The following is a 9,350-nucleotide window of genomic DNA, read 5'->3' as shown; positions in this document are numbered from 1 at the left end:
CAATAATTTTTGAGATTACCTTGAGGTTTGAAATAGGTCTGTAGTTTGCAAGAACTTCATGATCTAAGTTGGCTTTCTTAAGTGGTGGAGATAGAACAGCAGTTTTCAAAGAAAATGGAAAATGACTGGATTCCAGTGACAAGTTGACAATCTTCAGGATAATTGGTAAAAGTAAGTCGAAGTGCTGCTTCAGTATGGTGGTGGGAAGCAGATCCAAAATAAGCATGGGCAGTTTCCCAAAAATGTATAATGATTCGAATCTTCTAATGTCCCACCCTTGGGACTGACAAATTCCTCAACTGCCTGTAAGTTACTGGTGGGAAGGGGAATGGATTTAGAATTGACTGATGCATCAATATCCTGTTTTATATGCCAGTCAAGTTTATTATTATATTCACACTGAGATATAATCAGTAAAAAGGTATGAAGTAAATTTTCATTGCACAAATGAGTTCTCACCAATTAGTGGAGCAAACAATGTTTTTCATACTCACAAAAATGATACAATCAATTAGAATGGCAGACCTTCTGCATGTGTGAAAAATGAGATGTTTAATCAAAAGCTGCAGTGGTGCCAAGCAAGTCTCCTGTGTACCCATTCCACTATTTAAGCACCTTCTGGTGCGTCAACAACTCTTGCATAAATACTACATGCGTGCACTTTCCATTAAGTATTCCATATCTACCGGTATACCGTGGCATTGATTTTTATGATACATGTTTCTTAGCAATAAAATGTTTATTAATTTTCGGTGTTGTGAAGTACATGTAGATGGAAGTTAGGATGAAGTGAAATGCACCACCATAGCCAGACAGAAATGTTACCAAGGTGATAATGAAAATGACAATATTGTTATGACATTTTTATGCTAAATCTTGGCAAGAGGTTTCCTGTCAAGAGTGTAATATTCATTGAATTGCAAGCTGTAAACTGTAGTTAACATGTACTAGTCATTTTAAAGAGCCCGAAAAAAAAAAAAAATTGATGAGCGGGATTGACAGCAGTTCTTCTGTAACTTGAATTTCCCAAAAAACTTCACTTGCCTGTCGTGCAAATTAACAAACAGAATTCACTAGCCAGATGACAAAATCTACCAGCCCAGGGCTGTTGGACATGACGTTCTTTGCACGCTGCTTACATGACTTGCGTCACACTTTCTTAGAAGACCAGTAAATTAATATGAATGGGATGAATAGTTTTGCAAACATGTGGCTTTGGTGGGCGTTTGATCAATCCATGTCTGAATTGTCATTTTTTATTATCGGGCCCCGCCTCTTGTTTGAGGCGACTTAGTACGACTTAGTCACATTAAAGTATCAACACTGTGAGTGAGTGACACACTGCATAAACTTTTTGATACCTTTCATTCCTAAGTCAAGAATTGCATAATTTGGTGTTTATAAGTTAAACTCTAATGCCAAGAGTGAATAATAATTTATTTGTTGTGCGTGCCGCCGGTTTTGGCTGGCATGGGCGTCAATGGGTTTAATATTATCTCTCCAATGACATAAGGAAAAATAGGTTGGTACCACTTTAAGGATATTTTGGCTCTAATGTCCTTCAATTACAAATACACTGAAGGCTACACTATAATATCTGGTTATATTAGAGATGTAAGTTCTATTCCTGTTAAATGCTGCTCTGCTTTAGCAAAAGTAGTGATCCATCCACACAAACTGTACCACACTTGTTGTGTACAAGTCATGAGGAAATTTTGACTTCCAGTGCAGTGTAATCTCATTTATTATTCCACTATTATGTCATTTTACCATATATACAAGCAAAATACGAGGCAATAATACATTGTAGTGTCCTGGTTTAACCGGTGTACAACAAGGCGAATACCAGCAGATGCAAAAGGAGCAACTATGGCTGACAGAATCAGGATGTTTTGGATACTCTTACTAGAAAATAGAAATCAAAATAACAGTTTTCTTTTGCAGTAAAATAATTAACCTCTCATTCAATGGTTTGGCATAATAAATACGTGCAAACATTTTCAAACAGTCATTCTCACAGACGGAATCAGGATGTTTCTGAATACTCTTAGTTATTTGGCAATTTGCTTCTATTTTTTGGTAATTTTTTTTTGTAGTGGAATAATAACCCTCTTATTTGATGGTTTAGCATAAAATAGGAGCGGACATTTTGCTCATTGCTCGTGTTTTTCCTCGCCCCTGCGAGGCTTGGAAAAATACAACGCAACTTGCAAAATAACCGCACGTACATTGTATTATATGTTAAACCATCAAATAAGGTGTATGTATTTTCTTTTTTATTAGACTGTGAGGATACTATGGCCAAATTAAAGATCAAGTGTGAGATCTATTGATTGAAACTGGCAGACAGGAAGAATCCCAAGAAAGTGAGTAAAATATTATTACTGCTGGTAGCTTACATAAGTTAAATGAGTTTTAGGTATATGTATATAACCTTCACAAGCCTCTGTATGACTAATAACTGTTGACAATGGCAGGTGAACACTGCAAATTATTTTTGTTATAAAAAAAACTTATTCGGTGATGTGTAATTATGCAACATAAAATTTTGTGTTTACTGGTATATTGAAGCATCAGTCACGGTAAAGATACACGTAAAAGTTAAAGGGAATGAGTTCCATTTTTTCTCCTGTATGGAGTAATGAATTTACCGAATAATACTATACTGACTTGTTCTTGTATTTGTTACTACTAATAGTAATAAAAAATTAGTGTGTCACCTTATGGCTTTTGGCACCTAGCTGGGTTGCATCAGGCTTTCATCTACAATATCTTTAGAAAAGGTGATTAATCTACAAAATATTTAAGAAAGAGAAGGATTTTTCTTTGCCTTGTAGGTTTAAAAGCTTAAGTTGCACTGCAAAACCATGAAGAACTTTTCAAAACACTCTGGGCTTAAATAGTATTGAGATGTCAAGATGCTATTGTGCTTAGTAGCATGCACAGACTGCCCATGAAATCACAGAACACTCAATGACTTGATTAGGGAGTGTCTTCTTTGTCAACACAACTAAACTAGTGATTTAATCTGTACCACATTAATATTATAGTAATTTGTTGTCTGAGTATGTAAACTCTATCAAAGTTTTATAAGCAACCTCTATTATAACTTTTATTCTGTTCATCCGGTGTCAACCTCAGGAGGAGTCAGTGATGGGCTGGACTAGACAATGGTAAGTTAATTCATTTCCTTAGAGTGTGCTGTTCCATGTGTCTTGGTATAAATGTATATTTGGAAATTGGTGATTCCAATAGACTGTGAGAAGAGGTTGGGTTCATCTTTCTTGACTCTTCTACTTGAATGTCCAATATTATATTCATACCATTCCATGGCATAGCACCACTTTCAAAAGTGCCTGTTGGTTAATAACAAGATGGTAAACATTATTGACCCTCATTACTTTCGAGATGGGCAGTGTTTAGGGGGTGCTGGTGCTATTAGAGAGTTGTAATTTCTGGAAGTTTTTTACTCCCTGCAGTACTTGCAGTAATAAATAAAAACTGTTCACATTTCAAACAAAGATTTTAAAATAATACCAGTTCTCTTGAATTATTTTGATAATACACTGGAGGTGTTTCTGGACAGCTTACTGTTTCACTGAGAAATTTGTCTATTAAAGTAATTCTTGCCTTCTCAGGCTCCATAAGTTGATGATAGAGGTTGATTTCAAAAAAATTCTGTGATTTTCTTTTTCCATTCTGTCATTCTGCTTAGAAAAGGAAAAACAAATGGCAGGTGGCTACTTACAGCTGTAAATGTGGCCACTTTTTGTTAATGTTATTTTAGAGAGTATTTGCATGGTTTAATCCATTTAGGTATCATTTCATGTCATGGATTGGTTCAATGGTGGTCATCGAGAGGATGGAATTTGTCTACTTGAAAAATGAAGTAAGTTATTTTGTAAAATACAAAACTATAGGTCTGTTCCTCTTTGGGGTGATGACTTAAGACTAAAGAGAAGAATTTTCACTGAGCATACCCATAGATTTCTAAAAGTGCAGGTAAATGTTAGAGACCACTCTTATTCTATTGTAGTCAGAATACATTGTTTACACTTTTGACACCTAATAACCATTAAGAAAAGAACACTAAGTGTTCTGTTCTTAATGGTTACACATCCGTACTATACTGGCTACTCCAACTGCTTCTCACTACACTGATTATGATGATTGCATTAGCGATATTGGCCACATCAACTGCACTCATTACATGAGAGTACACAGATTTAGAAGTTACCATACACAGGCCGAAAAAATAACATGCAGTGACCATGGTCACACTGAAGAAACAAGCATATTATAATCCATCAGAAACTCACAAGGGTTTGAAATGGGTAACTCTTATATGTTTGCTTTTCCTGATGCTCGTGAATATTCATTTTTGCAAGTACTATTTAGACTGTAAGTTAATGGACCAATCAACTCCATAAACGAAGTGACATAATTTGACTCCACCTTCCCACACCCATAAAAAAAACATAATATGGAGCTTAAGCAACAGTGACAGCAGTGGTGGTGATAAATTCTGGAGCCCACACCAGAAACCAGAGTGGAATAATATCTCAAAATAATCAAAATACAAAGAGAAAATCTGAAGAGCACAGAATAAAAAGGAATAATAGTAAGCCAAGGAAACAGAAAAATGAATACCCAAAGAGAGGTGGGAAGGGGAGTGGCACAAAAAAAAAGCTAATGGCTCCAAATCTGAGCATATAAGGGTTCTCTAAGTAGCATTTAGGAACACAGGTTGCACCTTCTGTCAGGCATAGAGTAGAAGCCTTTCAGGCAAAAAGGATGTATGTGGTGGCGAAAATAAATTTGAAGTGCTACAACATCAAAAAGGGAAGTATGGGCCTTCCCTGGAACGAATAACCCCTTGAAGTTAAGCAAATAAACCTAGTTGACAACTAAACTATTCCAGTGCACTCTACATGTATATCTACAATAGGCATTCCAGAAAAAAGCTGACTTCCAAGGGGAGGAGGGAAGGTACAAGGGGTCCCTGAGTGTCATGTCGTCTAACAATGAGGCAAACTGGAGGCCAAAGCCAATTGTTATCATAACCCCAAAACTGCCTCAGAGCCTGACTGATAGAATCAAGAGTTAAAACTAGGTAACTTGGTGTTGTAGCTACGTACAGGTGGACCTGTCAATAGAATGAGGACCCCAAAGGTGATTTAGCCCTAGAAAAACAAAATCATAAAGGCTATAATAATCATAATCAACAAGCTTGCTGATACAGTCAGCACTGATGTTAAAGACCCTGGGGAACTGCTTAACCGAAAGCGAAATACAATTTAGAAAGCAAATATGAAAAGCAATTAGGGCTAATTGCTATACATGTAGGTCGCATTACCTGTGGTCGTTGCACAGAATGAATTTGAAGCTCTGGTTTGTCAGAATAACAGAAAACCTAGAATAAGATAAAATGTTCGCAATGGCTTCTAAGGCCACACAAACCACTTAAAGTGCTCAAGTCAAGCTACAAGCACTTTCTGCCAAGGAACAATTCTGGTGAAAAACAACACAGGATCAGACTCAATAAAAGCACCACAGGCTGAATTGAAACCATTGGAGAAGCTAATAACTGACTGAAAAGAAAGGAACCCCTCAATAAAAATTGTTGTTGAAATAAAAAACTTAGCTAGCCCAATTTCTTACAAAGAGTCCACAGACTGCAAAATTCTTGCCATGGAGACAGCTGAGTAAACAACTGAGAAAAGAAATCAGGTCTTGATACAGGCCAAAGGCCCCATGCAACTGAAGAGGGAAATAATAATATTATTATTAAATGATCTGACTGGCTGCACTTGCAACACGTTTAACATGGACTTTGGCAGAAAACTTTTATGAAGGCGTGTGACGAGGTCAAGAGGAAATTTACCAATCCATTTATCCTTTTTCATCCATGGCTCTAATAGATCTGTTGATGGTGTTAAGATGCATAACTCCAAGCCACAAGATAATTTGAATGGGCTCCCACAGAGACTTTTCTTTCTTAAGAAAAAAGGCAGATTTGAGCAAATCAGCATTGATGGTCAAACTGTTTATTTTGGCCTGAGCACAATCAATCATTCTGTCATCAAGAAAAATGGCAAAAGGGATGCCTTGGCTCTTCAGGATTTAGGAATTTTGATAAAACTAAGCAGGGGCTTACGAAAAGAAGCACAGAAAAGAAAAAGAAGCATGCATAGTAGAAAATACCTGAAAATCTCAGATCAAACCAGAATCAAAGGCAAATGCAAGGAATTTTCGGAGAAAAGGAAAGATTTCAATTTGATGGTAACCGGACTTGAGGTAAAATTAAAATAAATAGAAACCCATGTGAAAAATTACACTTAAATTTTTTTGTCAACAAATGAAAGTGTAAATGTGCCTAGAATCTGAGATAAACCTATGTTCACCAGAGTGGATGAAAAAAAGTGGGTAAACAATGTCAGGAATTTGAAGCCTTTCTGGGATGAGGTTAAAACTGAGGAGCCTATTAACATCTTCGGATAAAAAAGAACTGTTAACTGTTGGAGGCACAAAAGGCTTTGTAAAAATGGTTTCGGAAGCTGGAAGAAGGGAATTATGTAGCCCTGGCTAATAACATTCAAAATGAACATGAAACTAACAAAGTATGCCACAAATTGATACACTTAAAAAGCCCTCCCCGAACTGAAGGTACAGTGTAGAATTGAAAAATCAACTGGCTCCCAGAGTCCTTGAATAAGTCCAAAACTTACAGCGTGATGTCAAAAGAAACTGAAAACATTGAGATGTTCCTGATCCACATTACGGTATTCTGCTTCAAAAATTTAATTCCTGCAAAGAAACTTAAAACAGGCTGCACCTGATTGTGGTCCTTCATCCAGTCAATTTGGAGCTCGAGATGCTTGCTTGGCCATTGCTGGGTAACAGGAATGCCAATGACTGGGTTTTTCACAGGCAAAACAGGTTTCAGTATTCAGCCAACAGGAAGAAAAAACAGCAACACTTGGCATGAGAGGCTGGGGTTGAAACTGTTTGTTTGAGGTTGAAGCTGGCGATACCACTGGTTAGAATCTGCAGTTGAAGGTGCACTGTAGGAAAACTGGTCTTCCTCTTCTTGCGAGCCTGACGCTGCATGGGAGCATCTTTTGGCGCTCTGAAATGGCTGCCAGGTTCTTCTGTTTATTTTCCTCAACAGTCCCCCAAACAAACTTGATTTCTCTGCGAAGAGAATTCAGTTCAGCTTCTCGCCTGCAAGATCCAACTTGACTATCTCTTGCTGAGCATTCTCTGCAGCTGACTTGGCACTGTCAATAGTCTCCACTAGCTTAAAGGTAAAGTTCAACTGGTCTACGTTAGCCTTCTTCATGAGTTTATGTGCTTGGTTGAACTTACGTTTTTGGTCTCCTTCATCTGCTGCTCTAGCTTCCAAATTTTTGTTGGATCATCTTTGTTGATTTGACCAACAGTCTCTGCTAGTAAATCTTTAAAGGAATCCATTTACTGTTTACTACTATCTCAAGTAAAAACAGACAGTTGGTCTTTGCTGCCAGACATGACACAAAAGGTAGAGTTGACAAGAAAAAATAAGAAACCAAAGCAAGGTTGCTTCAGAAGCCTTGATAGAGGATTTACATGTGATATATGCAGCCTTTTATGCCCCTGGTATGGCCACCTTTGGTAGCCCTGGCCTAGAACCCAGGGCCTGTTGTATCTTGTGCTGTCAAAATATTTTTTTCTACCTTCTTTGTGGACTCATTTGTCAGACAAAACATTTTTCTGGAGTTGAATTCTAAAGACTCTATCAAAGTTCAGGGAGAAAAAAAGAAAGTCGTTGTCTTGTGTTTTTCCTTCCACAAAATGTAAAATTGGGCATTTTCACGTCATAGTCATGCCGTGATGGCAAAGAAGTGTACAAAAAAGTGTGATGCATGTGTAAAGTTGTTGAGCAGCCTATTGCTTTTTTTCACATTCAGTCGTAGATTTCTCCCTAATGACCAAACCCAACATTATGAATTGTAATCTTCATAAATCACTGGCAATGTTGCCATGTTTGCCCTTGTGAAAGTCACGCAACAACTTGTGCATGGGCTGTGGTGAGGCTGCAGTGAGGGTTTCCACATATTGTACTTAATAAAAATGAATGTTCACGAGCACTGAATGTGAGTTACATGTTTCAAACCCCTTACACGTTTCTGCATCCATACACAGAAGAGAAAGCGGTTACCATCAATACCCTGAAGAACGTCCACACAAAGAAAAGCAGTTGACACCCACATACAAAAGAAGAAACAGTTACCTTGTACACAAAAAAGAACAGTGGGTTACCATGCAGACACAGTAAATAATCAGTTACCATCCTCACACAGAGAAAAGCGCAGTTGTCACATACCCACACATACACAAGCATATACCATACACCCAAAGAAGAACAAGCAGAGAAGAACAAGCATATAACATACACACAGAAAAACAATTACCTTAGGATGGATTCCCATCTCTGTTGATCTGTTTGGATTTAGCTTATGTATATTATCTTAATTAGACATAATTTATAGGTTTATTTTTCTGTTCTTTATAGATACTGAACAAGACAAGCTCCTAAAACAAGGCCACCACCATCAAAGAAAAGCATAAGGAAGGCTATGAATCAAAAAGAAAAGATGAAAATGCAGCAAAGGAGACCTGGAGGGGAATTTGCAAAATTAATCTGTGCAACAGCAAAGACGCTGTGGACATGATTTCTTCTGATTTCTAACAGAACCTGTGACGTTTTCTATATGAGACAGATGTGGGTGTGTAACATGGGAATTCATGACTGCATCAATGACCAAGGACACATGTTTACGTTTTGGGATGATATTGCAAAAAGAGATTTAAACGCAGGATCCTCCTACCTTCAAACCTACTTCAAGGAAAACAGAGGTAATTTTCCATTTAAATGTCAGGCTCCTGTTATAAGTTCCTTTTGTTATAGATTTTATTTCAATTTCCCTACAGATTACTCGTGAGCTACAGTGTACTCAGATGGCTGCTGGACGAAATTAAAACCAAACTGTGTTCTCGTTTCTGGCTTACATGCAGTGGAGTGGGACATATGATGTCATCCATCACAAATACCTGGTAATCCATTCTCCTGATACAGGTACGATTAAGAAGCATTCCTGAGCATACCCACTAATTTCAACATGTCTGCTGGCTAGGGATAAAGAAGTATTGAGATCTGCCAAGCACAATTAATAAGCGTTCCTGACCATACCTACCAAATTAAAAAGGCTATAGGCTGTATATCATGAAATTTCGGTAATAAGCTCTGTTTTTTTTTATCTGGAAGCCCTTTTTGGTGAGCTTATTGAATTTCTAAAGGGCTTAGTATT

The 9,350-nt window shown here is 37.4% G+C and overlaps 1 long non-coding RNA gene across 1 annotated transcript; it reads left to right on the top strand.

The window, feature by feature from the left end:
* The first annotated feature begins 3,127 nt into the window (after positions 1-3,127).
* On the top strand, positions 3,128-9,306 carry LOC140952797 (uncharacterized). The gene is made up of 4 exons (XR_012167397.1): positions 3,128-3,173; positions 3,817-3,889; positions 8,555-8,898; positions 8,974-9,306. It is a non-coding gene; the product is annotated as an uncharacterized lncRNA (long non-coding RNA).
* The last annotated feature ends 44 nt before the right edge of the window (positions 9,307-9,350 follow it).

Source organism: Porites lutea, chromosome 11, assembly GCF_958299795.1.
Source record: "Porites lutea chromosome 11, jaPorLute2.1, whole genome shotgun sequence".
Taxonomy (NCBI): domain Eukaryota; kingdom Metazoa; phylum Cnidaria; class Anthozoa; order Scleractinia; family Poritidae; genus Porites; species Porites lutea.
The sequence above is the reverse complement of the archived record's forward strand: the minus strand, read 5'-3'. Positions and strand labels throughout refer to the sequence as shown.